This window comes from Pteronotus mesoamericanus, unplaced genomic scaffold, assembly GCF_021234165.1.
Source record: "Pteronotus mesoamericanus isolate MK-2021 breed Mesoamerican mustached bat unplaced genomic scaffold, CSHL_Meso_final contig_94, whole genome shotgun sequence".
NCBI lineage: Eukaryota > Metazoa > Chordata > Mammalia > Chiroptera > Mormoopidae > Pteronotus > Pteronotus mesoamericanus.
The window spans coordinates 40,448,513-40,464,682 of NW_026555285.1; positions in this window are offsets into that span (position 1 = coordinate 40,448,513).

A 16,170-nucleotide genomic window follows, 5' to 3' on the forward strand; every position below is an offset into this window, starting at 1 on the left:
AATTCTCTTTGATTTGCTCCAACTCTGATAGAACTGGTAGCTCCTTCATTGGCAGTTACATTTTTCAATTGTCCTGATTTGCTTAACATGAAGCATCTAACAGTTCATAAAAGCAAAGTTGGTGAGTAGTAATTGAAGATAGAAGTAGAACATTAAATAAGTTTGCTTTTGTAAAGTTACTTCTCAAAAGAAAACTTTATTTTTATGAGCTAATTATTAAAATTTATTTAATGACAGTATCTTTTGTAAGATAATTTTATTTCACCAAGCAACAGAATCTTTGGGCTAATCCTGCAAAAGTAAATTCTTAATAAACTAGATATTTGAGTTCTAAAAAAAAGAAATACTTGAATTATTTTATTCTTGCTAGTTCAAGGTTTCAAAACATATTTAGTTAACTACTTTAAGAGACCCACCCTCTGATATAACAAGCATAAATATTGTTTTCTTCTCCGGTGCATTTCCGTTCCAACAGCCTCTTCTCCAGCTTACTTTAGCAATTGTCTCTACCGATGGCTGCTTGGGGAAAAAGGGCAGTGCTTTTAGATAGTTGAGGTTTGAGTATAGTACAGAGATTGAAAAAGCCAGTGTTCACCTTTTCCCTAACAGTAATTTTATACAACTTTCGTATTCTGAAAATGTTTCCATTGTTAGGAGAGGAAAATTATATTTGAATTCTCTTAGATCCCATATATCAAGAGGAAGGCAGTCAACTACGTGTTCCATAGAGTGTGAATTCTACACTGAAGTAGAGAGACAAAAACATGACCCAGAAGATATAGAAAGCCTATTATTTCAGAATCGCAGAATTGTGGGCAGAAGAAAATGAGGTACAGGAACTGATTACCAGGCTACCTGGAATCCTATACATGGACTAAGTATCAAAGTGAGAGACTCCGTAGAAAAGGTGAAGAGAGCACTGAGTAACATCAACTGCTCATGTAGGCTGAAGGACTACCCAAGCAAGTCCTGAGACAATTATAATTCTCTGGGCCTTGAAAAGTATCCAAAGAGACTACAATGTCTCATGGAATGACAAAGAATGCTGCTTAAAGTGCTACAATAATAGGAGTAGGGGTAATTTGAGGGAAAATCGGAAGTATTCTGAGCCTGTAGACTCAAAGGCAACCTGCTCACAATGCCAGAATACCAGCACATACCTGGGACAAGAAACATTCACGTGGGTAAGTACAGAATAAAAACATGGTCACCTCTTGTTAGAATGTTGTAAAGCATTGCAAGATGGTGACAGTAGAGCATTAGGCCAAAGGTTAAGGCGCTTCTGAGTATGAGTCCCCTGTGACCCCACACACTCATGGAGCTAGCTCAGCATATACAGAGAACCAGTGCGAACCCAGGTGGGACCAAATCAGTCTGGCAGAGAGAGATTCTCTCTATGAAAATCATGTGGTCAGCAGCAAAGCAAATAAAGAATATCCCAGTGGGAGCTAAAAGGCCTCAAGAATAATACAGGACTTGCAGATATATTTTAAGGTCATCTTCTACAATTTAACGTAATATAAGCCCCTTCTCAAATTTCCAGATGCCATGTTAGAACATAAGATACCAGAGGGAGCCAAGGATTCTGAAAGATTAGACACTTATCTTAAAGAAATTGATTTACCTTAGTTCCTCACTGTATGTTGAATGGGTGCTTGTAAAGAAAAACAATTCAATTATATAACAAAATTAACTAAAATCGCTTGGTTACATCTAAGTGTTATTTGTGAAACTTCAACCAAATTAAGTCTTACTTTATCAACCTAAGGGAAATTTAAAACTTCAAACAAATTTTAAATACTACTTACTTTTTTTCTAATTGAAATGAAATGACTTCCTTTATTTATGAAAATATGTTCATTTCTTTTTCATCTGAATTGCTCTGTTCAAAAACCTTTGTCACATATTGTGGAATGTTTATTTGAAATGGCCTGTTGAGGTTTTCATAAGTGATCAAATTAAGATACCTTAGGAAAAATAATAGTAACCAAAAAATTCCTACATTATAATAAATATTTGCAAATTTATTTTAGATATGTACAGAATGAGTTAAAAAACTCTGACAATGATTTTTGTTACTTTGAAGATATTACACATACAGTTCTTTCCAGAACAAAAATTTTGGAAATTGATGAAGAAAATTTTAAAATACATTAAATTACTTACAGGTACTGATATTTACACTAGAAAATATACAAAACCAACAGAAAATAAAAGTAGCACTTTGTTTCAAAGCAATTTGCCTTGCATGCACTGAGTATATGTAAGTGGTAAAGTGAGATAGTTTTTCCTAACAGTTTATTTTCCTTCAGAAATCTTCAGAGTAAAGAGTAATGGTAGGGAAAAAAAGCAGTTAGCAAGTGAAGATGGGTTAAATGAAGATTCTTTCCAAGAGCAGATTGATAGAAGCAGCTGTAACCTCAACTAGGAAAGGACTGTATGAGTGATGGTTGTGATATGACAAGGGCAAGGTGTCAGCAAATGAAGTTGTACGCTGAAATTCACTTCATATTTGACATTGCAATATGTCCTCTCTGTCCCTTACGGACAATTTCATATGTCTCTCCACACATTCCTTTAGTCCTTTTACATTCCTACACCTATGACTATCTTTGGCCATTCCGTCAGTGACATTTCCAGCCGAAGTACAAATTCCGCTATGAATCTAAAACTATATTGGATTCTCTTTGTTTTTGTATTACTCTCTAATAAAATTCCCAAGGATGAGAATTTTGTTTACCAATCAGGATTATTTTTTTATCTTAAAATGGGTAGGATGTTAACGTGTTTAGAGGGAGACACATAAAAGAGCATAACATTTGAAAATATAACTGTGTTGTTAACAATACAATTTCAATGTTTTCAATTAGAACTGCTTTATTTTCCAGGATTAAAATACAAATGATTTTGATTTTGAAAGTTGGGTTTATTCCATATAATCAGTACCTTTACTCAGTTGCTTTAATATTTATGACATTAAACTTATAATTAATAAAACATCATTTTAATTAGAAGCATAATAGTGAGAATTGGTACAATATGAAAAGCTAAGGAACACTTTTGTACAGAAAAATACATATGATTTAAAGGAATTGAAACTGCACTTATATAAAAATTTGTCAAGTATTTTAATGGCTATTCAACATTTAAGTCTGTATAACTCTTACTATTGAAAATTTCTGGAATTACTTTAAAAATTGGAATAAAACTGTGTTGGCTGAGTTCACCCATGAGATATATTTATCCCTGAGATATACTCCAGTGATTTCAAAATTCCATTTGGAAGCTTGTAAATTAATATATTTATTTATTTCCTATATTACTAAATAATAATGAAAAACTTTCAGATGAAAGAAATGGAAAATGTAAAACCAAAAAAATCAGTTGAAGAAAAACATAACGACAGTTAACATTTAGTGAAAATAAATCCCAGAAGCTTTGTTCAAAAACTCAGTTGTGCCAGGACACTAGGTTTACATAACAGTTATATTCTTATCCATTTGCTCGCCTGATGGAGATTGTAGAGCCAGGCCTCATACCATCATACAAGGGTCCAAAGAGGAATGAAGTGAATAAGCAGGTGCTGTAACAGGAACTATGGTTTTGGAGATATCAGAGGGGAAAAAAAGTCTGTGACAATCCCTTATAAGAGAATCACAGTACAAGACATGGGGTCGAATAGCAAAGCCATGCCTTTTGCAGAAGAAAATTACACAGCTCGTGAAAATCCTGGTGTACTGCTGGGCTCTGGTACAGACAAGACCTCTGACTATAGAACAAGCAAATGACCATAGCCAGACTTGACCTTCATGCACCGGTATAGCACAAAAAATATCCATAGACACATTTGACTTTCATGTGGCAGGACCAATGAGACAGAATTTGTACTTCTGGACTGAGAACAGAATGAGAGAATAGAGGCAAGCTTGGTGACCTCAGAGCCCCTTACCACCCAGCACTGTTTGGATAGTCGCCTTCCTCCATGCCCCATGGCAGCGTGTCCTTAGCACAACTGCTATTTTCCCTACTTCTTAGATGTCTGATTTTTTTAGTTTAATGTAGCCCTATTTGCTGATTTTTTATTTTGTTTTTTGGCATCATGTCCAAAGAATCATTGCCAAGACAATAATGATGAACTTTTTCCTATGTTGTTTTCTAAGAGTTTCATGGTATGAGGTCTTATATTTAAGTCTTTGGACTAAAGTCAATTTTTGTGAATGACGTGAGATTAGGGTCTGATTTGATTGTTCTGCATGTGTTTCTCCAGTTCTAGCATAATTTGTTAAAAAGATGCATTTGGTCCTGGCTGATGTAGCTCAGTGAACTGAGTGCTGGCCTGTGAACCAAAGGGTCGCTGGTTCGATTCCCAGTGTAGGGCAAATGTCTGGGTTGCAGGCCAGGTCCTCAGGAGAGGGTGCATGAAAATACAACCACACATTGATGTTTCTTTCCTTTTTCTCCCTCCCTCCCCCTCTCTAAAAGTAAATAAATAAAATATTTTAAAAAAATCTACTTGTTTAAGAAAAGAAATGCATTCGTTGAATATGTTGTTTTGTTGTGTGGTTTTTGTAGTTGCTACTGCTGCTAGACTGTTATTTTAATTAACTTCCTGGAATATTTCTGTTAAGTCTATATTATTTGTCATGTGTGGCCACTAAAGTTGCTAATTTAATAATCAACTAATTCTTGCACTGAGATTTCCTTACTTAAATGCCTTGCATCTATAAGTCTCCCATCTCTATGTGCATTTTGAAGCATGTTTTAATTCTGTAGCAGTTCACTATTCTGTCTTAGCCTTAAGTTACTTTTTTTGCAGGTAATCATCCAGAGGTAACAGATTAGGACATATCATTTCACGTACATCTCTGCACATGTGTGGCCTTTCCTGCATTCTAGATATGCAAGATTATGCTGTAGCTTTTTCAAAGCCCTCTGTAAACCTATAAATTCCCAGATTTTCCTTTTAACTATTTTGGCTTATTTATTCTTTTATCTAACTGATATTACAGCCTCAGACTTCAAGGTTTAACAGGTTCTTCTGTTTTTATCCAGTGCCTTGGATACAAGGCTTTTCCTACCGAGAGACAAGCCTTATATATGGGTTTTTCCAGAAAGTTTCCAGACTTCTCAAATAGAGAAAATTCTCTATCAACAAGGTTTAAGGGACATTCCAAACTCAGTCTGCCCCCTCCAGTGACTGGGTTTCACAATGTCATGGTTTGAGGCTATTGGATGTTAAGATAATGGTGGAGTTTGAGACTTGGGGCAAGGTCATTATCACAAATCCTGCTGGTGTTAGATTAACCATTTTTCCTGAATAAATGCTTTTCTGATTTTTGCAAAATTTTTGTTAATTTCCAAAATTAAAACAATGATTTTTAAAAATTTTTCAAGAGTGCTCTTTATGAAACAGCAGATTTCCTTACTCTGCTATTCCAGAAGTGTTTCCCTAGACATGAATTTTGAGTCATATATTCCTTTTTTGTCCTGACTGGTACTGGGTTTAACATCTGCTACATCTGCAGTTTTCATAGCTCTTATCTGCTACTGCTGCATTGCTCATATTGCAGCTCTTCATATTTTTGTATGCCATAAAGTGAACTCCCCACCTGTTATTTCAATAAAGTCTCATGCCTGCAAGGGATTGTCATTGAGGGACCTGATCCTGGCATAAAGATTTATTAGTCCACGGGATTTTAGAATACTGCTCCTGAATCTATTATTAGAGTCTTCTGTGATGAAAAGTCACAATGTTACTATTTAAAATTTATAAAGAATAGTGCCTTTTACAATATAGTTTTTGTCTGTGTCCATGGGCTATACACAAAGGCAGGGGCAGGGTGGACTGGGTGGAGGGGGAAAAAGGGAGGAAAAGGGGGCACAGCTGCAATAGTATAAACAATACAAAATGAATTAAAACAATAAAAACTAGGTATTTTAAGTAAAAAAATAATTCTTGAATAGGTTTTTAAAAGTGTGAAATTGAGTTAGTCTGAATTTTTAAAATATTCAATTAATTTTCTTAACTCTGAGAATGTGAAAATTTGCTACTATATTGATCACACATTTCAAAACAATAAATTTTGCATATGAATTTTTATTATACTGATAATGTTCTTTGCTATCACCTTTGAGATTTTCTTATGCCCTGACCATTAATTCTGTAATTTAAATATTTCTAATTATTTAGATCATGAATTATGAGAAGGTATTATACAACATTTTTGAAGCAACAGTTTTATCAAAATGTATGAATACTTGGAAATACTGATAAATTACATTAGATAATATAAACATTTTGTATAATTACAAGAGTTGAAGATTATTAACCTCCTAAATAGGACATTTGCCTTTAATGTGAATGGATTGAATGCTCATGCCTTTTAACTCAATTTTGGATTCTTATGACTGTGATGTTTATATTTCTATATTAGTGAATCTAATTATTTACTTTCAGTATAAAAACATCATAGATTTACAGCTTTATATTTCTTGACAAGATCCTTTCTTTTATTAAAAGTATTTCCTCATTATTATATTTAACCATCACACCATGTTGGTTGCAACAAAAGCGTATTTCAAAAACATAAAAATAGCTAAATTAGTTCCATTTTAATATTTAATATTGACTTACCAAGTTTCACAAGATGGTTTACAAGAACCTTTACCATCCTTGTACATTAGCCATTCTGATAAAACACGTTTAACTGAGCTAAGAAAAAAGGGGAAGAAGAACTCCCAGGTCTTCCATTTTGCTCTTCCGTGAGCCGTGTTCACGGCTTAATGTCTGTGTTTCATGACAGGTCATAAACCTGATGTCTGGGGCTTTGCCTGTTTTATGCGTGCTCAAAATTGTGAAGCCTACTTGCTTCTGCTACACAGTCTGTACTTACACTTAGGAGTTGAAGAAGGGTGAACTGATATCATTTCATTTCAATACTTTTTATTTCATATTTTTTACTATTTTTGTTTATTTTGTATTTTCTTATTAAAATCATTTTCAGTTTACTAGTTTCTCTTTCACACTGTTGCATTCTTGTCATGTAAAGACATTAGATGAATTCTGTGATATAGAGGTATAGAATAATAAGGCAAAAGATCAATCCTGATTTAATATTGAAAGTGACATCAAGTATTTTTTAGAGGAAATCTTTCAAAAAGGAAAATAAATTACAATAACATATAACCAGCCTGCACGGCTCAAAATATCAAGAAAAAATAGCTCAAGTAATAGCTTCAAGTAATTACTTGGGCTATAAAGTCTTCAAGAATATCTCAAGAATATGCTAGGGGCTTATAATGTTCAGAGAAGTGTCAGAATCTGTTTCCCACCTCTCAAGGGAAAGAAACAAGTTTCATCATGTTGATAATGTCATGATTTTGAAAGAGAATGAGAGAATCATAATATTTCATTACTTCACTTTTTGAAATGTGCACATTTTCAATATAAAATTAAAGACAATATCATAAAGAGCATCTGTGCACCTATAATTCTGTTCTAACCATCATCTAGTCTTCTGTGTTTATTTCATGTATCCCCTTCTTTCTGGAGGAGGGAGGTGGCTAGAGGATTTTTAAGTATATACAAGACATAAAATCATTTCATTTTTAAATGCTTCACTACATGTCTTTTGTTGATAAAGATTTTTTGTAATATCACACACATTTTAGCCAAAACTTAATAGCCTAAAATACCTTAATATCACTATTGCCTATTCTATTCCAACATTTTTATGATTGACTAAAAAATATCTTTACAACCAGTTCATTCTAGTCAAGATCCAAAGGAGATTTTTTTCATTAATCTTATTGCTTTATGCTAAGAACACATTAAAATTATTGCAGGTTGGTCTAAAATATTCCACCTGAGCTATACAAGATCTACGAAATGCATCGGTAGTCTACTATCTCACAGGCCAGTAAACACAGATCTTTTGCTCCCTTGGATGTTGTTCCTAAGGCTTGCTGATGATTTCCCTTTTATATGGCTCAAGTACAAGGGGTCTGGTTATATTCTCTTTCCTAGATGCAATGTACTACACACCCTATATTTTATCCTTTTGCATATCTCAGAGTAATATCATTACGATAAAGACTCTGCAAGTGATTTCTCAGTATTTCATACTATTTCTATTAGATTTGGCAGCATAAAAGCCATTGGAAATGTATTGACTAAAATAATAAGCATTTATTTATGTTATAATTAAGAGTGTAAACTACTAGCGCTGGGCTAAACTGGACACCTCGCCTTCTGGTGTTGACTGGATCACTCATGTGTCTGTCCACTTATGGAAGCTTTTGGACTTTGACGAGCTATTAGCCAGAGTGAATGAGCCATGTGTGTCTTTTATTACATGTACAAGCTTGGGCTCCTTCACATGGTAGCAATTGAAGAGTTGCCAAGGTGGGGAGAGTTCTACTGTGCCAAAAAATTTCAGCTTTCTGCTTGCATCATGTTAGCTATTACTCAGTTGGTCATAAAATCCCATGAATGAGCCCAGAATCAATGTGGTAAGGGCCTACCCAAAGGTAGACTAAGCTAACCACACTGGAGGACAGCACTCTGCTAATCTACCACATATCTCAACTCTCCCAAATAATTGCTATGTAGGGCATATTTTAGCATCTTCTCCATTAGAAAAAAAAATGAAAATATATCATCCTATAAATGTAATTCCAGTTAAACGTTCCTCTGTACAATGAGCTGAATAAATATTACCATTTTGAGAAAAATAATGTAATACTATTGTATTCATAACATTAATCACTTATCTGAGCTTATTATTAACTAAAATTGACAAAGCCCCTTGATGGCTTTGCCCGGCTTCCTTCAGATAGGAAGGGATTTTATCTGTCTATTCCGCTCCTTTTCAAAATGACACTTTCGGTTGCATCAGCTCTGCCAGATTACCGCACGGCTCCAGTCCGACAGCACGGCTTCTCGGCGCACAATGGTGGGAACTGACAAAGGAGCTTTGGGAGACTGATGCATTTTCAATAACTCAGGGATTATTATTTTTTCTTTAAACCTGCCTTTTATTTCTCCCTTACAGGGAAGAGGTTTAAAGCATTCAGCGAGGGGGGAAAAGCTACTTTGCTGTTTTTTAAATGGTTATTTCTTTAAACTTGAAAAGTTTTCTGTCATTTTCAAGCACATCGTGGAGCGAGGCAGAGCCAGGTCAGATCCAAAGCCCCTTCTCTCAGGGCCGAATCTCCCGCAATGGAAAATGCCAAGGCGACAAAGGGGCGCCCGCTGGTAAGAGTAAGCTGTTCTCGCTGAAAAGGCCTAACTCTCCCAGTCATCCTGATGTTCCCTGTGTCATTTCGTAGGTGTCACACACTTAGATTAGGTAGAGACACTGCAATTAAATTAAAAACTAATGGCACCTCAGGAAAAATGTCAAGCAAGTATTATTTTTCAACAATTCTTGTGACTGTGAGCTCCTAGTGTGAGGCTTCTAGTGTGGTAGGTGTGAAGGCTGTCATGCATGTCATAATCAGAGCTGAGTGGCACCATTTGCTTCATCAGGAAATTAAATGACTAATAAATAATAGGACAGAAAAATCGCTGGACCCACTTGCAATTGGCTATAGGTCATCTCTTTTCCCTTTTGCCTCTGTTATTAAAGCCAGTACCCACCTCCCTCATCCTGTAGGAATATGTTAGTTTATATAGACTCTTAATTATAAAGAATCTGGAGAGAAGTTGGAAGAAAAAATGGTGAGTTTCATCAAAGGCGCAGTTCTTATAGCTCCCTGAGGATAATCAGCTACCTTTCCAAAACACTGCAAAGACACAATGTAAGCATTAGAAAGAACTAAAATACTTCTACTTTTATATTTACTGCTACATTTCAAAAAACAGTATTAAGGATCTCTTTGAAAAGTAAAGTTTAAATAATGTAATCTAGAGAACATAGATGTAAAATGTTTGGAGTGCTTTGTTTTATTCCTCAAACTCAGCAGTTTTAACGGTTATTTTTAAAGATACATTTAAACTAAAAAAAAAAAAAAAAATGAGTTGCATAAGAATAATACAGAAAAGTTCTTGTATGCTCTTTACCCAGCTATTCTTGTGTTAATATCAGTAAGAACTAGAACATTAAACTTGGGACAATAATACTATTAACTAAACTACAGAAAAAAATTTTAAATATTGGCAAGGATGTGAAGAAATTGGAACCCTTGTGTACTGTAAGTGGAGGTCCCCCCAAAAATTAAAAGTAGAACTACTGTACGATTCAGCAATCCTACATCTGGTTATTTGTCCAAAATAATTAAAAACAGAATCTCCAAGAGATATTAGTATGTTCACGTTCATTACATCATCAGCCACAGTACCCAAGGAGTGGAAAGAACCTAATGTCCATTGATGATGAATGAAGAAAACATGGCATATGTACACGCAGAATATTATTCAATCATAAAAAGATAAGAAATCATGTCATATACCACAAAGGGATGAACCCTGGGAAAAATATGCTAAGTGAAATCAGCCAGTTACAGAAGGACAAAACTGAATGATTCTAATGATATGAGATATTTAAAGTAGTCAAAGTCATCAAAGCAGAAAGTGGAATGGGTGTTGCCAGGGGCTGGCCAGCGTGGGGAATGGGCCGTCACTGTTCAGGGGTATGGAGTCTTGGTCGTGCATGTTGCAACACTGTAGAAAGCTGCTGTTCAACATTGTACTTTGATTTTGTACTCTACATTTAAAATGTTAATGAGATAGATCTCATATTACATTTTTACCATAATTTAAAAAAGGTAATGATATTCGTATGGCTTTGCTTTTTATAGTGCAGTAAAGCTGACCTCAAAAATAATTTCAGAAGTGTTTCCTTCTCTTTAATTTTGTGGAAGAAACTGTAGCATTGGTGTTATATATTCCTTATACTCACTAGTAAAATCATCTGAGTCTGGGATTTACTGTTTTTGCAAAGCTTTCAATTGAAAAATTCAATTTCTATTTGGGTTATTTATTTTGTGAGATTGTATCTTTTAAGACATTTGTCAACTGTATCTAAGTTTTTGAATTTATATGACTAGAGTTGTTTGTATTATTCCATATTATTCTTTCACCACTTATAAAGACAAAACAAAGGCAGACGCACATGTGGAAAGCAGATGACAGTTAACGGTAGGGGAGGTTAAGGGGTTGGAGGGATTATACACAGAGGAAAAAGTGCTCATGATCATGGACAGCAGTGTGGTGATTGCTGAGGGGCAGGGGTTATAATGGGACTAAATGCTACTGTAAAAAAATACAGTAAAGATTGAATTACAAAAAGACTGTGATTCTGTTCCATCCTTTGTCCCCAATAATGGCAAATTTATTTCTTCTCTTTTTTATTCTTGGTTAGAATACTCTTTTTATGTTTTCATTTTCATTGATTTCTATTCTGGTTCTTATCATTCCCTTTCTTCTAATTGCTCTGGGTTATGAGTTGACATTTAAGTTTATAGAATACAACATTAATTTTGCCTTAAATTCCAAAATTCTTTAAATCCCTATCAGTGCAATTACTTATGAAAAAACCTGGATTAACTTAATAATTTTTCAGCTTTTATATATGCTCTCTTGTCTACTGGTGACGTGATGATGACCTGTTTGTGCCACTTTCCCAATATCTATGAAACAAAAGCCATACCATTAGAAACTGAGACTACCTGTTATAATCACTCCTGTGTGAAAAGTGAGCTGTGTCTTTACAAATTAAAAACACTTAATGACAAGTCCTTTTATATTAGTACCTGATGATAAAATTTACTTTTCTACTATAATTATAAAATTCACAACATTGCATGTTTAGCTATAACTCTAAAATGCTTCTCTTATTTCTTCTATTTCTTCAATTTAAACCAAAAGTACTAGTAACTTAATGTTAAGTCTCATAAATAAATAATAAAAATAAAGAGTTCAGTAAGGGGAAGCTGTGGCAAATGGAATGATGATGAATATCAGGTCTTTTAACATGTAGACTAAGATCTAATTAATAGAAAAATTATATTCACAGAACAAAGTGCAAATGTGACTATTTAGGTATAAGAACAACAAAAATCTGTATGGGCAAGGGATGAGAAGAAATACAAGAGTGTTGATCTCCCTAATTTATCTTGATAAATTCATACTTTCTAAAGGGGATTCACAAAGTTCAAATGTATTAATAATTATATTTTAATAGTTATAAACATTTTCTCAAAATTTCAGATCAATTTACATATTAATGCTTCTATAAAATTTCTTAATTCAGGGAAAATATATTTGCCAATGATAAGTCAGATAGGGATTTGATCTCCAAAATATATAAAGAACTCACATGACTCCACTCCAGGAAGACAAACAATCCAATTAAAAAAATGGGCAAAGGACCTGGACAGACACTTCTCCAAGGAAGAGATACAAAGGGCCCAGAGACATATGAAAGGATGCTCGGCAAATTTAATTAGCATCAGAGAAATGCAAATTAAAACCACAATGAGGTACCATTTTACACTGGTCAAAATGGCCATCACAAAAGAACCAACAAACAATGGGTGCTGGCGAGGCTGTGGAGAAAAGGGAACCCTAGTCCACTGTTGGTGGGAATGTAGACTGGGGCAGCCACTGTAGAAAACAGTTTGGAAATTCCTCAAAAAGCTCAAAAGGGAACTGCCTTTTGACCCAGCAGTTCCATTGCTGACACTTTACCCTAAGAACACCAAAACACCAATTCAAAAGAACCTATGCACCCCAATGTTCATAGCAGCACAATTTACAATAGCCAAGTGTTGGAAGCAACCTAAGTGCCCATCAGTAAATGAGTGGATCAAAAAACTATGGTACATTTACACAATGGAATACTACGCAGCAGAAAGAAAGAGCTACTACCCTTCGCAACAGCATGGATGGGACTAGAGAGGATTATGCTAAGTGAAATAAGCCAGGGGGCAAAAGACAAATACTATATGACCTCACCTATAAGTGGAACCTAACCAACAAAACAAACAAGCAAGGGAAATAAAACCAGCAACAGTGAAAGAAAAAAGAAACCAATAGAATCAAGAGGGAAGGAGGGAGAGGTGGGCGGGGAAAGGGAAGGGGAGGGTGAAGTCAAGGAACATGTATAAAGCACCCATGGACAAAGCCAATGTGAGAAAGAATTCAGGGAGGGAGGTGCATGAGTGGGGGCAGGTGAAAGTGGTGGGGGGAAGGCAGAGACAAATGTATTTGAATAATAAAAAAATAAAATAAAATAAAGAAAAAAAATTTCTTAATTCACTTTTCTTTCATTTCATGTAGATATAAAGTCATTTTATTAAAATTACATCCTATTCTTATGAAGTACTTGTCTATTGATTTGTTTCTTTAAGGCAATTTTTCTTTTATATTAGTGTTTAATAATTTAATATGCTGCAGTAAATACTTGAGGGTTAAGAAATAAAATTTTCCCTATGAGAATTAGAGAACTGTTAGATCAACAAATAGTGGATCAGCAAGACTCCAATAACCTTCAGGACAGAAATATGCAATTGCATTTAGAGACAAAGAAGCAATTATTGTCAGTACCATGAAAGGGCTCTCCAGGAAAAAAGTCATCTTTCTCATTCACCTTTATTTACCCTTTCTTATTCCTAATAGAGCAGTGAATATGGAAAAGAGCTGGCCAACAGATTGACGATTTTCAGTCACGATATACAGGGTCTGGCACAAATAATGCCCCCTTTTTATGGCAACATTTTTTTTATTACAAAATCATCAGCATGTAATTCTGTAAGGTAACAATATCACACTCAAGCACACCATAGGACATTTTAGGTGAGATGTTCAAATTGAAACTATAAATTATGATACCCATATTATTACCCGACCAACCACACTCAAGCAGGCGTACTTCAGCCGGGCCCAAGAACGCTGCTTCAGCTGGAGCCATTTATGCTTTCGTTGTGTGCTTCCATTGTTCCCTTATGGATCATATTTCTTTTTTAGGTACCACAGGTTTTACCCTCTATTAACGCACTCCCATGAAGTACAAAATATTGCCAAAAGTCTTCACAGTATCATGCATATTTTTATGAAACGAACTACATAAGAGAAAAGCATTGAGTTTACACCTTAAAGACTTCAATGTGTTTTGTTTTAAAATAAACTCCTTCTAATTTCAAACTGTCCCTATTTGGACAAAGATATGATTATATTAGTAGCTGTTCCTGGGAATATATTGGAGATGAAAATGTTGATGTACTCAAAATTCATTATCTGCCTTTGACCGAAGATTTTTATTTACTAGGTCAACTTTATCTTACATCAGTTTCTTTTTAGGAAAAAGAAATCAGCCCCCTTTCAAGAGCTTACTCCTATATTGACCATGCAGTTGTGGACATATGAGTTTTGTCTCCAGATGTGGTCTCCTTCTCCTACCTACCTATGTTTTACCATTCACTAATTACTGCCTCATATGACTAAGAAATTTTGATAAAAAAACACTTTGAATAAATCCCAAATATAATTAAATAATTAAATGTTATGTGAAATTCTAAGATATAAATAAATTTTGTATTCCATGAAATTTCTGTGAAGATAAGTCATAATCATATGTGCATATATCAGATTACTCCCACTCTGTGGTTAAGAAAGTATTGCCTAAATCACTGTAAAATGAAATTTAAATGCTTATGATATTCAATAACAGTAAAATATTTATATCCTATTATGAGGAAAATCATGTTTTAATAAGAGGTATGAATGTTCTTGTAGTAGTTATGACTTATTAATTATTAAAAGTTTTAATATCATATGTGAAATACTTTGTGAATTACTTTTTAATATTCCAAGTGATGTAAAAATCTATGGCTATAACATTAATAAATTTTGGTATCTAGGTCATTAAACTATGTCTCCAAGTTTCACTAATGCTCTAGGCATAGATTTGAATGAATTGATGTCTAACACAAAATGATGTTCATTAACCATATTAGAGAAATTCTGGTATATCCTTTATATGAAATATCCTAAAACCAATGCACAGCTCAGTCTCCTTTTATAAAGAAAGCAAATTCTGACCTTCAGATTTAAAATCTCTATGTCTTTATAACTGAATCACTAAACAGCATAAGTAAAATGCATTTTAAATGATACATTTAGAAGCATTATATAATAACTCATATGTAAATAAATGAATTAGAAATATTTTATGCTATTGAACATGCAATTATTGGTAACTATAAGGCATTAGGAAACTCCAACTGAAACTTACAGTAATTAATCTTTTATGAAAAACTTTCCTCCATTAAGAAGTCATTTCCATGTAATTTTTGAAATTTCATATTTAAACAATTTAGTAAAGATGATGGTTTCTTCTCTGTCCTCTCATAACACAGGTGAGCATATCAGGGAGAATGCAAAACAGAAACCCAAGCCCTACATTTACTTAAACTAGGAAACACTTGAGGTTGAAAAACTGTTTAAGAGAAGGCAGTGTCAGTTGGAGGGAAGTTCATATAACATCTATAACTGCTCTTAGAAAGGACACCAAAGGCCGCAGAGCATAGACAAATATTGCAAAAAGTAGTATTCCAGGGCAAGTGACATACTGTGAGAAGGAAAAGCAACAATTCCATTTTTTTAGAACATAATAGAAGAGCGAAGAGGCTGCCTGCGGTATCCATGTCACTCTGGTTATTACTGCTAAAAAATTCACTACCATAGAACAACTTTATACGTGATTTTTCTTAGTTTAAGTCATGTTTGGACCTCCATACCGCCCACACACGCACACACACATGCACAAAAGGTGGCCAAGTTAAACCAACACCATTTTAGACTAAATAATGATTTTAAAAAAACATATAGGAGCTATGAAAGATACTAAAAGAAAAATGAGAAAAGTAGAAGAAGAGAAAGAAATAAAGGAACATCAAGAGAAACATTTTACTACAGAGCAAATAAAGTTATGACTAAACAGATTGTTATGAATTAATGAAACAAGACCTCAATGAAGTTTCAAAAAGCTAAAGTCCATGATGAGACAGCAACAGATAAGGGTACTTCAGAGACTGTGGACTTCACTCTGAGCGACATGGAAGACAGTGGGTAGTTACTGGCCAGAAATACAATTTATAATTTAAAGGCATCTTTCTGGCTGTTAAGTTGTGAACTGGATGAAAGGGCGAAAGAATGAAAGCAAGAAG